The sequence below is a fragment of the Electrona antarctica genome (assembly GCF_951216825.1).
Source record: "Electrona antarctica genome assembly, chromosome: 9".
Taxonomy (NCBI): domain Eukaryota; kingdom Metazoa; phylum Chordata; class Actinopteri; order Myctophiformes; family Myctophidae; genus Electrona; species Electrona antarctica.
The window spans coordinates 37,727,454-37,748,583 of NC_136790.1; positions in this window are offsets into that span (position 1 = coordinate 37,727,454).

A 21,130-nucleotide genomic window follows, 5' to 3' on the forward strand; every position below is an offset into this window, starting at 1 on the left:
AGGACCTCTGTGGGTTCCCACACCCCACTTTGAGAACCACTGATAAAGGCAGCATGAAGGTGCACCACATATTCCATGGCAAATGTTGGACCAACCGAATGATATCCGCAGGTGGTGGATCGACTAATATTCATATAACTTCTACCTGTAGTTTATAAATTAATAATAATTATTGTTATTATTTTTTTCCCTTATTTTCTTTTTGATTTGTTTTTTTGTGTCTACAGTATTTGTCTTTGTCTTAGTGAAAGTCTTGCTTATTGTTGTTAATTGTTGTCATAGTGTCTTGATCACTTTCACTTTCATGTCCTTTTTGTAAACTAAAAATCACACCTGTGTGAAGTAAGTGGTGCAACTCCGTGTGTGTGGGGGGGGGGGGGGGGTTCCAGACCAACAGGAACGCACCCAGGGTGCCGGCCCGATTCCGGCGAGCCGCCCCGCGTCCGAAACGGTTGGGAAATGACAGAGTTACCGTGTGGGGGTCCCTCTACTGTACCCTCCACTGTACTGTACTGTACTGTACTGTACTGTACTGTACTGTACTGTACTGTACTGTACTGTACTGTACTGTACTGTACTGGCACACCCGAAATCACCATATATACAGTTAATATGTGCGTGTGTTTGTGTGTGTGTTAGGTTGCGCGAAAGGTGGTGAAAAACAACCATGCTGTTTTCGTGCTCAGACGCACCCAGCCAGCCAGCCAGCCACCCACCCAGCCAGCCACGGTGAGCCACCCACCCACACACATAGTCACTTAAGGAAGTGGTTGCACCACTTAAAAATGTTCAATAAACAGATTGTGGAAGAAAAAAAACTATTAACTATTAAGCAAACATCATATCACAATGTTATGCTTAAATAATATGCGTAAGTAGCCGATCTAAAAGGTCACAGTGCACAGCCAGACGTTGCGCCCATTTAGATCTGTTATTTTCGCTATCATGGAAAGTTGTTTGAAAACCTTCGCCTATGATAAGCCCAATGGTTTTACAGTTTAAAGATAAGTGGTTTTTACTGTTTTCCTCAATCTCTTGGATGCATTTCTTGAAACTCTAACCTCATTCTCTCAACAGTGTGTCAAAACCCCAGACCATGAACAATTGGCCAGTAAACGGTTTCACTTCTCATTTTGTTGTGCACAGATGCAATTCTCATTCCACTTTGACATTCCAGTCAAAAGAGAATGGCTCTGTCCAATTCACATCGACACAGTTGTTCATTGGGTAATAAATCATGCATAATACTATATGTACAATGAGCATTGTGTTTGTACAAAAGATAAGGCCAGCATAATGGCTGATTGGAGTAACGTCCCTTCACACAATTGAAGTATAACAGAGAACACATGCTAGACTCTTGTCACCAGACTCTTCTCCCTCTTGGCTCCCAAACTGTGAAATAAACTCCCCCATTATAGTCAGAACTGCAGACTCACGTGCAATTATGCCGTAATCTGAAGACTCACCTCTTCAGACTCCACCTCACCCCCATAGCACTCTCCCTCATGCCACCTTCTGTCTCTGATGCTTGCAAATGGCCACTATGCAGACATATAATATTGGTCACTCATTCTCATTAGATCAGTTATTTTCTTTTTTGTTTCTTAGATCAGTTATTTTCTCCCTCACCACAAATGTTAAGAATGTGATTTAAATAGCATGCTATTCAGACGGATGCTATAGGTTAATTGTTTACGTCTGTCTGTCTGTCTGTCTGTCTGTCTGTCTGCCTGCCTGCGCGAGACTCAAGTAGGCTACTACTGTATTGTTTGTCTCCAGAGGGGTGATTCGTTGTGCAGAATAGGGAACAGAAATGTGTGTCCAGAAATGTATTATTTATTTTCTTATTTTATTTATTTTTACTTCGACAGCAACAATATGCACAAAATCTCTCCAGTTTGCATGCAAATACTTTGCATTTGAGTGGTTGTACTGTCCTCGCTACGTGTACATTAGTGTACATAGTTAGACAGTCACACTTCATATCACCAATAAATGGAGTAAAACTATAAAAAAGGAAAGAAAAAGACAGGCTGTAACAACCATCAAACAAGCAGGTGAACACACTGAGCTATAATCTACACAAAATCTCAATCTATCATAGCACATGTGGAAATAAAACAATTAGGCCTATGCATGAACACACTATAAAGTTGCATACCAAATCAGAAACTACATGTACTGACATAAGAACATGAAAAGTTCCCACTTACAGACAATGCTGTCGACTGCACAACAAGAGATGGTGTAATGAGGGTTTTCAGAGCACACACATAATTAACAGCACATACACCTGTGTGCTTCTCCTAATCAGGGCAATAAACAGCACACCTGTTCTATATAATGAATTGAATGACCAGTAAGTGGCTCTGGTAACACTTTGCCATTCAAGGGCAGAACAGTGGTTTATACCAAATTGCCAATGGTTTGTTGTTGTATTTGGACCCCCATCTGAAAATGTTGTGTGCCATGGACCCCTTGTGTTTGAATATGTTCCATTCAAAAATATTCAAAGATTTTTAGATCTATAAGCTCACAACACAACGCAAGCTTGGCTATTGTCATATAATTGATGAATACAGTACAGCGTTAAAGTGGTTAAAATCATACTGTACATGTTGATCACGTGACTCCAGAGATATGTGCACCCATTTGTTTTGGACAAAATGGCCGGAGTAGTTGCATCGTGATCCAAGGAATCCAGGGATGCATGCCTTATGCACATAAATCGCAGCTCTACAATCTCACAACCTGAAAGTGGATCTACAAGCTCAAAAGTAAGATGGTAGATCTGCTATTTCCGGCGCGCAACACAGGCACGCAGCAACGTATAAATCAGGCTCCAGAGTTTGGGGGGTGAGGTTAGAGTCTCAGGAAAGGTATCCAAGAAGCGATCGAGGAAATGGCGTAATAAGTCTCACTAGTCTAGAGCTGTCTCTGTGCCTTAGCCTATACCTCTGCTTCTGAAGAGCTTCAAAGAGAAACGTCTACGTGAACTCTGCATGTCCCACATGAGCTCATCCCTCTCCCCCAGTTGACCTGCTTATGTGAACACTGTGTAGAGGGAGGGGTACTTGCTCTCTCCGCCAGGCCGGCCGGCCGAAGGCCAGAGGCTATGTTTTTGCTCCTGTCCGTCCGTCCATTAGTCTCTCAGAGTGTCCGTGTGTGTGTGTCCGTGTGTGTCCGTGTGTGTGTGTGTGTGTGTGTGTGTGTGTGTGTGTGTGTGTGTGTGTGTGTGTGTGTGTGTGTGTGTGTGTGTGTGTCCGTTTGTGTGTCTGTGAACAGCTAATCTCAGCAAATGCAGTCCCATAGTGCATCTATAACAGGCAGCTTCACGTTTTAGCGTATAACTCTTGGACCGTATGGTATAGGGTCCTACAATAAACTTTGGATAGTGCGCTCTTGATGAATCTGCCACAGGAAAAAACAAATCCCCTGGGAGATTGAGTCTAGCACTCCTCAGTTTGAATTACATTTCGCTCACCCCAGAGTTGTGGGTGACCAATACGTGAGACTTAATAAGTGAGCGTGAGACTTTTTTGCTGTGATGTTGGAATCTGTTTAAGTGGCCATTGGAAATACATCTTTCACACTGAAGTTCCAGACTAATATCTACATTCTACACATTGATATGAGTCTGGCCATGCCAGTCTGTGCTCTCCGGCTGGGTACAAACTGTGAACTGAGTGGAAATGCGGTGGTTATGCTGAGTTCACACGGGCAGATGCAAAGATGCAAAGATCACAGCATAATTTGTCACGTTGGGACAAATATAGTGATGTTTTTCTCCAAACCAAGGTCCTCAATCTCAAAAGTGCTGTCAGCTGTCCAAACAGACTCCTTTCCACTGCAGAATGAAGTGCTGCATTCTTTTCACAGTGATTCTAGACCTCTAGACCAGACTACAGATCTGTCGGTGTCATCCATTAATTTGATAATATATTCTGCTATAGCCTCACAGGTTACTAATGGCAAAACTGTCTTGCTATAGTTTTTCCCTCTGATCCAGGATCACCATGCACCAATAGGTCTACCTGAATTACTTTTTTTATCCATTGTGCACCTGGTTGGGTTTTCTCTTAGACTACTATATGTGAAATGGCTAATGCTTAGACTACTATATGTGAAATGGCTAATGCTTAGACTACTATATGTGAAATGGCTAATGCTAAATACAGTACAATATAAGCTTGTGAAATTTTGTTGCACCTGAAATTTGACGTCTACATCACGTCAGCAAGAACAACTTACAAAATAAACCACAAACATGAATGCTGTTGTAACCAGTTAAGAGTATTTCACAGACATTACAAGGTATCTAATGACTCTAGAGCTTTCAGTGAACTTGGCAAAACGGTGTTCTCCTACAACTGCCCTCTTGGAACGGCCTCCACGCACACTATACGGATGAGGCTCCTTAACTCTCTGGCACAGTTTTGGACTTTGATTTGTGGCCATTGTGTGTCAAAATGTAACTCTTTCAAATGCATTTTATCGTTCCCTGATTGATATATGTCCTTTTCCTTGTTTTTAAATGCCTGTAATCTCGACCGACATTGGAAATTAGGGAAACCACAGCTGTCCTTTTGAGAATAAATATAGGATTCAAAATGAATTGTAATGAAATATTGCTCTCAACTCATTTCAGTTGCTGCTCCTCGTCGAGGGCCATTGTTCATGAGCCTCAATACATCAGGTAAAAGCAGCGCATGGTCCCAATCCCACTCTGTATTTAAGTCAGACGTCATTTTGTAGTCCTACGTTACGTCCGCGGTCCAAGTGGCACCAGCTCCCGTCCGCTTCTCATTGTAAATAGAATATCTAAACGTGTGAATCTTTTTACAATAAAGAATCATTATTTATCATTATTATTGTATTATTATATATCATTATTATTTGAATCTAGTTTGGATTTAATGAGGATTTAGTTGACACAATGAAATGGCGATAGTATTCAGTGTAGGGCAGACGGCCTGTCACAGCCAGATTTGGGAGACCAGTAGCTTTGTTGTTGCAAGGAAAGCGGTAAAATTAGACTGTTTTCGTCTCAGATTTAGTCCGACGGAGGGACACAATATAATTATATGGGGACACAAAAGCAACACAAAAGTAGGACCCGGAAGTATCTCTGGAGGGGGCGCTTACGTCACGGCTGAAATACTGAATTTGTTATACATTCCACACAAGCAACAGAATATACTTTCCCTTGTAGTTAAGGTCAGACTGGTGAACCCAAGTGCAGCACACCAGAACGAGGCACGCGGCAGGCAGTCGGACAGACAGAGAGGGAGGTGGCTATTGAGCAAACTTTCAACTACTCTCAACTAATATAACTGTTCAACATAAGCTTATAGGTTTGTTTAGCATTGTGCGGAATTGAACCCGGGACTCCCACTCGCCAGACCAACGCGCAACCTATAGGCCTACCGTGCCAATAGGGCTGAGCCCGATTGGCAGGGCTGTTGCAGGCTGGGTCTTGGCTGGGGGCTACAATCACCTCCCCAGTCTTTGCTACATTTGCATGGGTCTTAAATAATTACCTGCGATGGTGTCATGCACAGTGACAGGACAAGGGAAGCTTGACACAGTCCTGGACGAGTCCAATTGTGACAAACCTGCAACCATCCCGCCCGTCAATAATCAGATCCACACACCGACCCGTCACCCGTGATTATATCAAAATACAAACAAATAATGAGCCTGTTGTCCATTCCATTACCCGTTCGTATTCACCGCTCACTTGACTTTATTTCATCCATGTTGGTTCCGCATGTGGGTGTGTGTGTCATTGTGCATGCATGCTCACCGGTGTTCTGTGTTAAGTTACATAAGTTACATTGTTTTGGCAGAAACAGTGCTCTCTGATTTTCACGATAAAATGTTATACACCCGCATTTAGTTCAGTACCGCCCGTCCCCATCTCCGTGAAGTTATACAAGTATATTTTTCAGCTGTCAAACAGTCATCAAACACAGGGTCAGGCACTTGGAACTATGGTGGCAAGTGGAGTGTTATGATGTGCAGGAGGAGTGGGGATTGAACCCCAGTCTCCCACTTGGCAGACACTACCTGTTCTGAGTGGAATAGTAAGAGAGTGGCGACACGCTTTGATCTCGCAGCAAAGCGGGTGCCTATGGGCTATAATTCCAAACATTGTAACTATAGAGAGTGGAGGACAACGATTCAGGAGTCCTGAGTTGGTGTTGGCTAGTCACTTTCCTTTATAACTGAAGTGGAGACAAGTTGAGATAGATATTAAATCCCATTGAAATGAGGGGTCAAATACTGTTTTCCCTTTTCACCCCTGTAAATAGAGCTATTTGTAAGTGTTGATGACATGTATTAGTTTAGTAATCTATGCTCTGTTGATGAATTGAGTTTTGTGTTATGTTTTTCCTAATCTAACATATAATTAAAGAACTGTCTGTCTGTCTGTCTGTCTGTCTGTCTGTCTGTCTGTCTGTCTGTCTGTCTGTCTGTCTGTCTGTCTGTCTGTCTGTCTGTCTGTCTGTCTGTCTGAAACAATGTTATCATGAATCATACGTAAGCTAAGAACGTAACAGTGGAATATCTATATAATGAAACGATGCATATATATACTATATAGTGCTATGTTTACATAAAGTGCTATAAGTCTACATAAACTGCTATCTAAGTCTATATAAAATGCCATCTAAGTTACATAAGTTGAACCTTTGCATACGCCTGTAGGAGGTCGAGGCTAGGGCAAGTACTACGGCAAGTGATATGGGCTAAGATGGAGTCTGCAGAGGTGCGTTTTCAGACTGCGGCGGAAGATTGGGAGTGAATCTGTTCTGATTGCAATGGGAAGGGCAGAGCGATCAGACTTGCAAGATATGGCGTTGCCATACCTTTGGTTGCTTTGAATGCCAGCATCAGAGTTTTGTACTCTGTGCGGGCAGCGACCTGGAGCTCTTACTCAAATTATACATTTGCTTCTACTTGAGTCATCATTATTATTTTAAAGTAACAATACTTTTACATAATTACAGGGGGTCCCCAGTAAATTTGCAAGAATGAGAAATGAGGAAAAAGTCCCTTTTTATTTTCTGGCTTTTCTAAAAATAATAATTCCACAAATTCACAACGCGTGAGTAACCTTGACAGATCTTCACTTAAAGGTCCCTGGCGTAAAAATGTTTTCAAATGTGGGTCTGTAGCCAACTACATATCAATTTGTCGGTCTTTGACATGAAAATGTTTGAGAACATTAACATTGACAAAGTTTTGAGTATTCTTCTCAACTGTCTTGTTAATTGTTCGCTGTCTTCACTGTACCAACTTAGCAATGTTTTTGAAAACATAATTTGTAAGTTTAAAAGGGGCCAAGAGCGTTGCTACTGTAGCCCTGCATGCCAGAGGTTACTTATCTCCAAAGCTGAGCCACAACCACAAGGCTCCAGAAGTTATGTGAGAAAGAATAATCTCACCAGCACCCATATCTCTCCGAGATATTATTCTATTAGGATAATAGGCAATGAACCCTCAACCCAGGGTGCATCATAGCGACATCAAGCCTGACATCTTCCACTCCTTAAAGGATTTCTCCGTACGTGTCTCTTCAATCTAGATGGTAGGGTTGTGTTTTGCAAAGCCAAGGCAAGGGATTGCTAACCTATTTTTGGCAGGTGAACCCGTGTTGAGGTCAGAAAATTCCTGTGGCTCAAGGCTTCTAAAAGCATGAAGATGTGTTTACACTGACCAGAGCCCAGAGTACAGTATGTGAGCATGAGATCCATCTCTGGAAGGGACAGGTCATGTAAGCAGCTCTAACAAGCTGACATGACACATGCATGTATAGGACGTAAAGGATGTAAAGGAAAACACTGTTTTCCTCCTGGGATATGGAGACCAGTGACCAATTTGTCATGAACCACAGAATAGATATGACAAATGGTAAGCCTACAAGTTCACAACTTGTTCACAGCTTGTAAAACTGCTTTTTTTTAAATGTTCATATATCTGGAGGTTTGGACAGGCATGTGAGCTGTACAGTAGGCCCTATACTACAGACATTTGACAATTCTAATGCACATTTAAACTGCCCAACAGTTTTTAAAGGTTTCTCCACTCTACATGGGTCACAGGTTGGACAAGCATACACAGGAAATATCGATAAGTAAATAAAATAAATGCAAAATGATAATCATACAGCAAAGAGCCAGTAGACCTGCTATTTTAGATATTCCAGGGATATTAACAGGGACACCAGGTTGAAAGTGGTTAAGATGGTCTCTGGAAAGACCTTTGGTGGACATCTGAACACAGGACTTGGATTTATTATAAGACAGTCTTTATACACATGCTTAACAGCCAAGTCAGGGCCAAAGCCACAGAAATATGTGCAAATTGCATCTGCTGGCTGGAAAGTAGCTGGAAAGTATAGCAGGACAGTTTTTATCTTTCCCTGAAGTCCCTTAAGGCAGGAAGAGAGCTGTGGTCGTACGGGAGGCCATGCTCTCCAAACAGGGTTGTTATATGAAGCTATATAAATATACTGTACAGCAGTGGCTCCCAAACAATGTACAGAGGCACACTGGTGTGCTGTGAGATAAGGGCGCGTGTGACAACAACACATTATATTTCAATATATACAACTATAGAAAAAGCTATGAGTTATGTTATGCTATGGACAGTTCAGAAACAGGGCCTGAGCTAGGTCTCAACTAGATCAGTGGCTTAGCCCCAGGGCCTAGTGGGGGTCAGCCGCACGCAAAGCAAAAACACTTTTTATGTGTTTTTTTTTGGGTGGTCCCTGTTCTGCCCAGAACAGGTTTCACACTTTAATGAATTGATATAAAATCCCCCAGAGTCTAACCAGTGGCGTGTTGATGTCACTGTTCAGATTACGATGCCGAAGCCATGAATCTCTGTTGACATATAAACGAAAAAGTAGAGCGACGTTTCTGACTAACTGTCTCGTATCTGCTCACCAATCGAACTCCAACTCTACTGGTCTCATCCGTCCTCAATCCTCACAAAGTTATCTCCTCTCACCAAATATGTAAAAACCTACAGAACTCTTAAGTCCCTTAAGAAGTGTCTTGTAAACCCCATAGAAGAGGCAGGTGTCACAGCAGGAACAGCAGTATAACCAGTAAGACACCTGAGGGCGAGAAGCGAGGGCAGACTGCTGGGCGAGCGCTGGCGCTTATGGCATGAGGGGTCAGATCAACATGGAATGAATTCTGTACTGGCCATATAAGGAGCATGTATTGAGTGTACAGGGTTTGATGAGGTCAGATCAACATATGGAATGTCAGAACAGGTCAGCTCCATACAGTATATGGAGATCTAAGGGTGGTAGCAGGGACATTCTCTTGAGTGTACAGGGTTTGATGAGAGCCCATGTAGCGCCGGGCCTTAATTTTCGGGCCTGTTGAGAACTCTAGTTTCCGCCGGCTGCCGGGCGCGGCTGCACTAATAACTTTGGGGCAGGCCCGTCTAGAGTTTGAAATTTGAATGGACAGGTATAAGTCAAAATAATAAAAAATAAATAAAAGGGAGACATCGAAGAGGATCCACATCCACAATTTCTTGTGGATTTCACTGATGCATGTTGTTTACTTTACATCATGGATTCTACCGTAGATTTGGCGGCAGACTGACAGTCTGACGTTTCTTTGTGTATATAATCTTCTGTCACACTTTCTAGCTAGCCTGGCTAATAAGCCAGACCGAACCTGCCGGCGGATTACGGTCTGGAGAGGCTCAATTGTACGCCCATTTCCTACACCAGAGAACTGGTGTGGCCAATCGGGACACGGTATGCAATATGGGCGGGCTTTGGTACAGTGACGTTCAATGCTTGAGAACTTTGACTGACAGTAGCTCTGACCAATTGCGTCAAAGAGAAAATGTTTGAACCCGCCCCCCGGGAAACAAGATCCATACACAGCATCTCCAGACTCAAATACCACACGACAGTGTGATTTGAGTCTGGCTTATTAGCCAGGCTACTTTCTAGCCACCTATATTCTTCTGACGTCTCTTTAGTTTTTTCCTTTCGACATGACACCTCTGTTCTAAGCGGGTAGTACTGTCAGTCGCGTTAATCATGCTTGTTTGTTGTGTTTGGAGGGTGTGGGAGGGGCAGCAGAGCCTGAGGGATGAATGGATCAGAATGGAACTGAACCTGAGAGACACAAGGTACAGCTGGATCTGACCCATGAGCACAAAGTCAGCAGAGAACAGCTGTGATGCTCGCTCTGATAGAACCAAAAGTAAATACAGAGTCGTATAGATTAAAAGCTCACAACTCAAAAGGACATTGAAAGCAGTGTTTTGGGGAGGGGGGGAAGAGTATATTTATGAAGTGTTATGAAGTGAGCACATGTTGCGTCTGCTCACATCTATGAACAATGCCAAACCCTTCGCTGTTTGACTTTATATTCATATTTGGTCCGAAATCAAATCTCACATCATGGGTACTACGTAAAAGGAACCTGTTACAACCTTAGAGTATATATGAATAGAGACGGCACCGGATATCTCCTCCCATCCACTTGCATTAAGTTGCTCAAAAGCGCATGAGGCGATTTCACTAAGGAACAGAGTGCATTCTGGGATGGATTTGCCCCAAACTCATGAACGCGCTGGCCGTTGACTATCATTGCACGCGTTCACGTATGAAACAGCAGCGTTCACGTATGAAACTGCGCTCACGTGTCATCGTGAACGTGCACAATGATAGTCAACGGACCATCGCGTTCATGAGTTTGGCCCAGCGCTGCAATACCAAATTCGGCCACTATGTCCATTTCTCCTCAGGGTTTCCTCCGGGTGCCGTCTCTATTCATATATACTCTAAGGTTACAACCCACTCAGCTAATTGATGTTTTGTTTTTGATTGATTGATTGAAATTGGCTGCGGTTACATGAGGGCTTTTCATTCAGAATGAAAACTTCGGAAGTCATGTTTTGATATTTGATATTTATAATTTATATTTATATATAATTGATATTTATTTTATTAACAGTAAATAAATAAGTATAACAACAAACAACATTACAAACTGTTCACTGACTCACTGTGAACTGTACAAAGCTTATGTACAACTCTTTCAGTTCCTGGTTAAGATTTAAATGTAATTACAAATATGAGCTCCCCCCCCCACTCGAGAGCAACAAGTATGCTACTTGGAGAATTTGCATCTTTGGGATATGATCTTTGCAAAATATGATGAGGTTGCTTTTTTTCCCTTCTTTTTTTTCTTTTTTTTTCTTTACATATAAAGCTTATTTAATTGAAACCATTTAAAAACAACAGACAATTCATCATTGTCAGAGTGGTACTGTAGTTCACTGGATGAATTCAGCATTAAGGCCAAGAAAACCACATATCACAACAGTGAACCTATCATAGAGAAATGCATATGACTGACCCAGTCACCAAGCTGAGCTGTGCTGTGGGGATGGGAGGCGTAGCCAGCCAGGTTGTCAGTCTTTCTGTATTGTTCTTTGATTTTTGCAGGGTCCTCTTAAGTCACTTCAGTCACTGAATAATCATTAGCATCATTTATAGCCTATCCTATATCGGAAGAGGATGCCGCTTGCCAAAAAGAACAGCAACACGTTAGCTCAGCTGGTGCAACAGTACTGCATAAAGCCTGACCGATACATCGGCTTGGGTGATATACAATACAGTATGAGGTCAAAACATGGTCTAGGTGGTCTAGGTCCAGATTCTAGGTCTAAGTTCAGTCTACGTCCAGAGTGCAGAGTCCTCGACTCGAAGACTCTGCATAATCGAGATCGGACTCAGACCCAAAACTCTTGCCTCAAACTTTAGATCACTCTTTCCCAAACAGTGGGTTTGTTTCCATGCGTTAAAGACTACAGGTTTGGGCCCTGCTCACGAGGAGTATTTGGACCCCTAGCCCCATTGGGAACCCGTATACATTTTTAAGGGGCGCTAGCCACTTCTATAAACAGCTTTTGTCCCACACGCCTCAAGATTTCCCATTGACTATGAAAGGGGAATTCAGGTCAAATGTCTGCTAAATCTTGTCCCCTCACGTCTCAATATTTGCCATTGACAATGAACGGAGAAATGGCGTCAGAATTCCGCTAAATATGACGTATATCCAATTACAAAAAAAGGTTGACAGGGTTTCCGAAAGGGTTCTTTCAAAAATAGCAAAAACAAGCTCACAAGGCCTGGCATTGCAATGCCTTCTGTGCTTTTTTGTGCCGGTTATGGTTATAACAGAAATGTAAAAAAAGGGGCTTGTGTTGATGCTTGTTTGAAATGACAGCTACAAGACAATGTTTACGCTGCGTTTCTACAATTATGTCATATAGTGTATGACTGCATCATCTCTCATTGTGTTCCAAAAGTTTAATTAGTGCAACGTGGGCTGTTCGTCGACTGCATTAAGTGGTGGAAAGTAACTAACTAAAGTACTTACTCAAGTACTGCAATTTTGACATACATGCATTTACTTTACGCCAGAGGGTTAAGCCCTATTTTATACTTCGGCTATCCAAAAATGGCTAATCTACAAGTTTGCATCGTGCTGCAATATATTGTATTGTATTTCTTCTGCTATTTAAAAAAAATGTTTCTCTAAAAATGTCTCAACACAAATCTTCTCTTCAGGGGGTCCCTGGCACAAGACATTTTCAGATGGGGGGGGGGGCACATATGTGGCCACATATCAATTTGGGGGTATTTGGCATGAAAATGTTTGAGAACCATTGCTTTAGAGTCTCTATTTTACTCTACAAAATCAGAGTACTTCCATTGTCTTTATGAATGTGTGTGAGGTGACAATGACTTCAGCCGAAGCAGAGCAGAGGGAATTCAGCACATGTGGTCATTGACATGTTCTTTTAAGAGGCGGACACATTTAACCACAAAGATGCCATTTTAAATCATATTAGCTTTGGCAAGATAAAAAAAAATAAGCCACTCATATAACTCTATATATATAGTCTGCCTGTAGTTCTGCCTGGCGTCTATACTTTCTATACTTTCTCCTACTTCTTTGCTTCAAACCCCATTTGAAAATTGGCGTTCTACAAGCTCACAATGTGTTGTGATGCGACACAATGTGAGCTTGTAGATCTGCTATTCCACGCTACATATATGGCCGTCAGTCCGTCATGCCTCGTGACACGCTCCATATATGGCCGTCTTCATATATGAAGATCACGATACTGACCTCATCAAACCCTGGATAGCCATACATGGAGAAGTCTGGATCATCACCTACATCTGCATATATGGAGCCGGCCAGCAACTCTACTCTGGCCTCAAACCTCAAACCCTTAGATCTCCATTATATGGAGCTGACCTGTTCTGACATTCCATATATTGATCCTTCCCCACCCGTCCTTCCTCTTTGATGTCTCGCTTTTGACTGATTCATTTCATTCATTCATTTTGACATTTTGACTTGGCCTTACTAATTTGCACACATTTTACGGCCTACCCAGCCCGAAGATGTCAATTAAAAAAGATCACACCCGTGTGAAGTGAGGGGCGCCCTTATCATTATACATCATAATACATCATCTCATGTACAACTGAATTTATGTAAGAATAGTTGATCTGACAGGCAACCAACAGGTGAAAGCCTGGCTTCCCAACATACTGTGATGTGTAAAGGGACACTACTTGTCCTTTAAGTGGATGACTCATATGAACTATAGTATTTAGAACAGTGTAGTATTTTCATTTTCATAATTTCCATTACACTCGTCTACATCCATCCATCCATCTTTAACCGCTTATCCGTAGTCGGGTCGCGGGGGCAACAGCTCCACCAGAGACTTCCCTCTCCCGACAGAGCAACATTAGTGACTTCCTCCTGGGGGATCCCGAGACCAGTGGCCAGTGAGTCGATGTGTTTCCTCCAACTGTGCCTTGGCCTGCCCCGGGGTCTCCTCCCAGTCTCGTAAACAAGACCCCGAGATACTTGAACTCCTTTACCTGGGGTAATGCCTCATTCCCTACCCGGACTGCACAATCCAATCTGAGGCCAGAACCATGGCCTCAGATTTGGAGACGCTGATCCTCATCTACATATGATGTACATTTTCCCTTCATTGTCAATGGCATTTAATGTTTGTGTTGCCACAAATGTCATATTTGGCAGACATTTGACCTAATTAAGGTTTAGTAGGTTTAGTATTAAGGCCAGCACCTCCAGGAAGAAGAATAGCGTCTTCCCTGTAGCTGTGAGAATTATGAACTCTAGACCCTGAACTGTGACCTTTGCGCTAGTGATCTGTTTCATTACACATGAACTCTGCATTATGGACTCGAGCCGTGACACATGAACTGTTTCTTTTAATGCTGTTTTAGTGCTGCTGCTTTTTATGGGCACGTGCAATTGCTTTTTTGCACTATAGGTTTTATTTATATTTAATGTTATTTTAGATGTATTGTATTTTACCTTCTTTTTTTTATATAATTTTTATCCCACGATTTTGCAACCCAGTTTTTTCACCCAGTGCCAATTATCTAATGTAATCCTGGGCATTACACTTCCTCTGCCCACCTGGGGGGGCAGCCGACTGACCTCATGCCTCCTTCTATGCATGAGGAGTCCAAGCTGCTTCTTTTCACCTGACAGTGGGGAATTTAGCCGGTTTCTGCCCGGCAGCGACGATATAATGTTATATTGTATAATTAAAATCATAGTGTTTTACCAGTCATTTATGGGGCCCCACTTGCAATAGCCTTGCAGTCCACCAGGCCCACAGGTTGGGAACGGCTGCTGTAGATCAAGAGAGGAGAGGAGGCTCCACAGGGACTGCATTGTGTGTGAGTGTGTGTGTGTGTGTGTGTGTGTGTGTGTGTGTGTGTGTGTGTGTGTGTGTGTGTGTGTGTGTGTGTGTGTGTGTGTGTGTGTGTGTGTGTGTGTGTGTGTGTGTGTGTGTGTGTGTGTGTGTGTGTGTGTGTGTGTGTGTGTGTGTGTGTTATAGGGCCCAGAATCTTTGATTATTATAATATCTATCTAACATTAACAAACTGAGGCCCATGCAGATCTTTCCAGGCCCAGTCAGTCATTAGACACGTTCGGCATCCTCCACTGGCAGGACGGCCAGCGTTTGATCTGACCCGTAGCACACAGCCTGCACACTGTCTCCATTACACACACATGCTCATCATCCACAGAATCTAAAGATTTTTTATTTATTTTTTGCTGAAAGAATATAGCTCCCCGGGCGTTGTAGTAATGATGACCCACTTCTTATAGTTATGATGTGTAGTGTAGTGTAAGTGTATCAATATCAATGGTGGAAAAGTATCAAAAGCACAAAAGGACTGTGCTGTATTATGGATCAATAGTGTGGACTTAGACTGTTATTCGTCTGTGGTACTCAAATGTATATCACCCATTGCTTCTATTAGTTAGGATGGATAATATCACCCATTGCTCCTAATATATAGGCTATATATTTTTTTCATTTTCCAAATGAAACAAGTATACAAAATAAATGAAAAAGGTAATTGACGAAACACGGTGCCCCACGTATTAGAAGGACAATATCAGTCACCAGAAGCAGATTGGTCTGTTTTCAATGAGTAACATTATCATCATCATAATTTTCGACGGCGGTCGAGATCATAGATTTCACAATGCCACACCATACTTTCCGGTCCTAAATTGTCATCCCCAGTTCCTACTTACTGATGCATGTGTCCCTAGCGATGACATCAGGGAACGACAGTTTTCTACCTCTGGTCTGCTTTGAGGCAGGATTCCAGAGTAGAAGGGAAGATATAAACTCATTGTCAGCTCTGTAGCAGTGGCCGGCAAACTGTGTTCTTCTGGATCGAGCTAGTGAAGAAACACGGGGAAGGTTGCCATATAGATTTGTCGATGGGTGGCTCTTCCAAGACAGATTTTGCGCTCTCATTATAGAAGGTGGGTGTAAGTGCCATCCAACCGTTTCTCTCATTTCTTTTAAAGTGTCCATGTCTCGGAGACATAGAGTAGAATCGGCTCGACGGTCGTCCTAAATATTCTTACTAAGCTGGGTTGACCAGAACTTATGCATGTCATTGCAGGCTGATCAGGCCATATCCTTCCTAGTTTGAGTCCTTTTGGGAAGAAGATATCCTACTATAAATGCGCCACATCTCTGTGTGTGTGACGTGTGTGTGTGTGTGTGTGTGTGTGTGTGTGTGTGTGTGTGTGTGTGTGTGTGTGTGTGTGTGTGTGTGTGTGTGTGTGTGTGTGTGTGTGTGTGTGTGTGTGTGCGTATGTGTGTGTACGGTTGTAATGCACGTAACTCGAGAACCGTTTGCCCCACCGACTTCACATTCGACACATGCGTTCCACACCCCCGCAGGGAGTGCAGTGCCCGGTATCGAGTCGGTCGGACCCATGGTTCTCCAGAACCACCACAAAAGGCTCTGGTCAGGCTCTGCCAGTGGGCCTAATCAGCCTAAATCCCCTCACCTGTGCCCCTAAAATTTGGAACACCCTTCCCAAATCCGACAAGCAGATACCATTGCATCCTTTAAATCTCTTCTCAAAACGTATTTGTTCAGAAAAGCATCCCCCCCCCCTGCCCCGTTGAATGTTTGTTCACTGAACTTTGTCGGTATTTTGCAATGACAGAGCTTTAACTTTTTAACAACAAACATTTTTTGAGTGGTGCAACCACTCCTAGAACAAGCAATGTCCGTCCGTCCGTCCCTATGTACGCCTATGTTTAGGGTACCAACAGGGGGCGCTGTTGCTCCACTCACTTCAGACAAGTCAGATGTTTGTGATAAAATATCACAAACATCAAGTTTATATCACCATTAATAAAAGCCAAATAAAATGTGTGCCTTAAATAGAGAAAGTTGGATTTAGAGTGGAAAGAGAAAGTTGGATTTAGAGTGGAATAACATTAACTTTATCTGCATGCAAACTATCCCCCTCAATTCCACATTTATGGAGGTTCCTGTTATGTAAAGTCAGTAAAAATGTTATTTTTTCCATACAGCTGAGCTTTTCCAAGTGCATAGTTGAACTGAACAATATTCCCTATTATATGCTAAATGTGCTTCTCTGTCCAAAAGCAATATTGCTGTCGAGAAGTTTTTTTTGCTAGTATAGTTAAGCGTATCTGTGGGTTCTAGAGAGACTACACTGGATCCATGATTGGAACTTGCAATCAAAGTTCAAAGTTTTGAACTCACATGGTTTCCACCCGACAGCAATGAATTGTGCTGTTGGCCTGCAGATATTTAACCCATTAAAACAGGGAAGCATCTGTGTCATTTTATACTTTGGCTATTCAAACTTGCGAAAGTAACCCCCCTGCACAAAAAAGTCAGCAAATTAGAACCCGGCAACTACTGCACTATTTCTATTCTTAGCTCCATCTCGAAAGTGAAACGAATGTACGAATTCCAAACGGAATTCAGAACATCCCATTCCACTGACACATGTCTCTTCTATTTGAACGAACACATCAAACACAAGGTGGATGCTGGTAAATACTGCGGCATGGTCATGCTGGACCTCCAAAAGGCTTTTGACACCGTAAACCACTCCATACTGATTAATAAGCTAAAAGCAATTGGTTTTGATAGCACATCAGTGAGCTGGATGCAATCCTACTTGGAGAGGAGAGAACAGATGGTGGAGGTGAACGGAACACTGGCCTTACTTCCAGAACCCACCTCACCCCTGCTCATTTGTATAGGTTGGAATGGCTTAGGGTTGACAACAACGTACAGCAACTTGCAATGGGTCTGGTCTACAAGATTTGCTACACTATAAGATACCCATGTACCTGTTAAAATAATAAAACTACATCCACCATACACCAGAGGGAGTTCAACAAACCATGTTCAACCCAGATTTGGCTCAAACAAGGGGTTAAATAAATGTCTCTCCTATGCCACTAAAATGTGGAACGCCCTACCAACAGCCGTTAAGAAATGTGAATCCCGGCCTTGGCCGTGGCTCAGCTGTCCAGGCACCTTGTGGTAATCCAGTCTGGCAGTGTGCTGCAGGTTCGACTCCCGATCCCGACGGCCTTTATTGCATGTCACCCCCCCATCTCTCTCCCCATTTCCTGTCAGCCTACTGTCTGTCCCTCCATAAAAAATATTAAATAAAGGCGAAAGCCACAAAAAAACATTAAAAAAAAAATGTGAATCCCTAGCCTCCTTCAAAACCACTCTCAAAGAGCACTTACGACGGCTGCAATTCAAAACTGTCCCCTGTATTTTTCTATACTGTACTCATTTTCTCTCTTTTCTTTCTAACCGTGTTTTTGATGTGTTTTTTTTTGCATTTTTGTATGTCTTTCATATAGTGCTTTTTCTGGTTTTATCCTCTTATCAGTTTTTGTATTGACCTGTACCTTCCTTGAACTTTACCCATTCTGCAATCTGTTAATAAAATGTTCAATCAATCAATCAATCAATCAATCAATCAATCAATCAGTCAGTCAATCAATCAATCAATCAAACAAACAAACATTTTGAACATTTGTCCAAGTCTTTGAATATATTTTTTTAAAGCAAACATTTTTAACTGGAATATTTTCTTCTGGGGGTCTCTGGAAGATGGGGGTCGGCGGCCAAATACATAATTCTGGGGGTCCTTGACATGAAAAAGTTTGATAACCAATGATATAGAAACATAGGTTTTTCTGAAAAATGTGAAGACATTTATAGAATCGGCCTCAGTTCTTAATGGGTTAATCTAGCAATCCGGTGGAAAAGAATATACTGTGTTATTGTTGTTGTTTTTCCCCTCATGAATAAATAACCTTATTGAATATAGCATTGTGAAATGTTACCACTTTCAGTCCAGCATCACAGCATGTCATTATAGGTGAAATGTTACCACTTTCAGTCCAGCATCACAGCATGTCATTATAGGTGAAATGTTACCACTTTCAGTCCAGCATCACAGCATGTCATTATAGGTGAAATGTTACCACTTTCAGTCCAGCATCACAGCATGTCATTATAGGTGAAATGTTACCACTTTCAGTCCAGCATCACAGCATGTCATTATAGGTGAAATGTTACCACTTTCAGTCCAGCATCACGGCATGTCATTATAGGTGAAATGTTACCACTTTCAGTTCAGCATCACAGCATGTCATTATAGGTGAAATGTTACCACTTTCAGTCCAGCATCACGGCATGTCATTATAGGTGAAATGTTCCAAATTGGCTAAAATAGCAGAGCTATGTTCTCAAAGTGGGGTTCAGGGACCCTCAGAGAGCAGGAAACCCCCCTATATATTGTATAAAATTGTGTCACAGATCTTTTTCATGCATTTCATAGATAGCTTCATAGATTTGTTTGACAGCACTATCATCAATGTTGTGTAAATTAATGTTTTTGTTTTGTTCATCGTTCCAATGCATGGTTTTTGAAGATTATGATAATGTCCACTCAAGACACTGCTCCCACTGCCACCCTTAGATCTCCATATATGGAGATGACCTGTTATGACATTTCATATGTTGATCTGACCTCATCAAACCCTGCCTGTACACTCAAGACTCTGTATATGGCCAGTACAGAATTCCATATGATGATCTGACCCCCCATCGCAAAGCACCAGGGCTCACCCAGCAGTCTGTTGTCACCCAGGCAGATGCTTCTCACCCTCAGGGTGTCTTACTGGTAATAGATAGTGACTGTTTTATTTATTTTTATATTCTTCAGGGGCGCTAGCACTATATTCAGCTATAGTGTAGATTTTTGTCCTAACACAAACATTAAATGCCATTGACAATGAATGGAGAATTTACGTCATATGTGTCTGAGCAAATCAACATATTACGTCATGATGATGTGCGATGATAAGAGCGCCCCTCACTTCGCACAGGTGTGATTTTCTTTTTACATTACAACAAATCTAATGGGGTCCCTGGCACAAATAGGGCCAAATAGGCTACATATTAATTTGGGTGGTCCTTGACATGAAAACGTTTGAGAACCACTGCTGCAACCATGCACTGGAACGCTCGGAAAGTGGTTTCCAAACCTTTTGTTTTATTTCAAGGACCCCCATAACTCTGAGAGCGTACACACATCGAATGATTCCATTTGTACGCTCTCAGAGTTACAGACCTGTAAGGGTCCATTTGTACGCTCTCAGAGTTACAGACCTGTAAGGGTCCATTTGTACGCTCTCAGAGTTACAGACCTGTAAGGGTCCATTTGTACGCTCTCAGAGTTACAGACCTGTAAGGGTCCATTTGTACGCTCTCAGAGTTACAGACCTGTAAGGGTCCATTTCAAATCCACTCAAGGAACCCAGACGGGTCCCTGGACCACACTTTGAGAACCACTGTACTAGGGTTCATGTGGCATGCTGTACCGTGCAGATCGGTTAAAATAACATTTTATTCATTGAAATAAGTCCTGGGTTTTACGGCAGCATGGTTCAAGAACATTCCCCACTCCGGACAATCCCCGGTTCATTGAGGAGGGATTTTTTTTTCAGTGAGCCACATACCAGCTGTTATTGGACACGATGCAAGAATGTTCAACCTTCATTACATTTCATCCAGTTCCAACATTCTCCCACGTGTCTTAAGACATTGGTTCTCAAAGTGCGGTCCTCAGTGAAATCTATAGCATTAAATTAAGGTGAACCGTCCATTGTAACCCTATTTTATATTTTAGCTATTTTAGAAACATTTTGAAAAGTCCTGAAAAGGTGTAGAAAAATGTTAATTTAGAATTTATTTTTACACAACTATTCTCTCATTTCTAAATGAGCGGAAATGACCTATTGATACCTGGATACATTTTTCAACAGGGGGTCTGGAGCCAGGCCTCTGGCTATCTGGGCCTGGGGGTCTGGAGCCAGGCCTCTGGCTATCTGGGCCTGGGGGTCCTGGAGCCAGGCCTCTGGCTATCTGGGCCTGGGCGTCTGGAGCCAGGCCTCTGGCTATCTGGGCCTGGGGGTCTGGAGCCAGGCCTCTGGCTATCTGGGCCTGGGGGTCCTTGTATTGGCATGGAAAAGTTTGTTAAGCACTGTCGAAAGAGCAACAACCACAAGGAACAATAGCATTTTCTTTTTTATTACATGAAACATGACATAATTTATCTGAAACGTAAACATTCCTCAGTGTCTCTCCAAAAGATCCATCTATTCTAGTCTAGATCTTGCA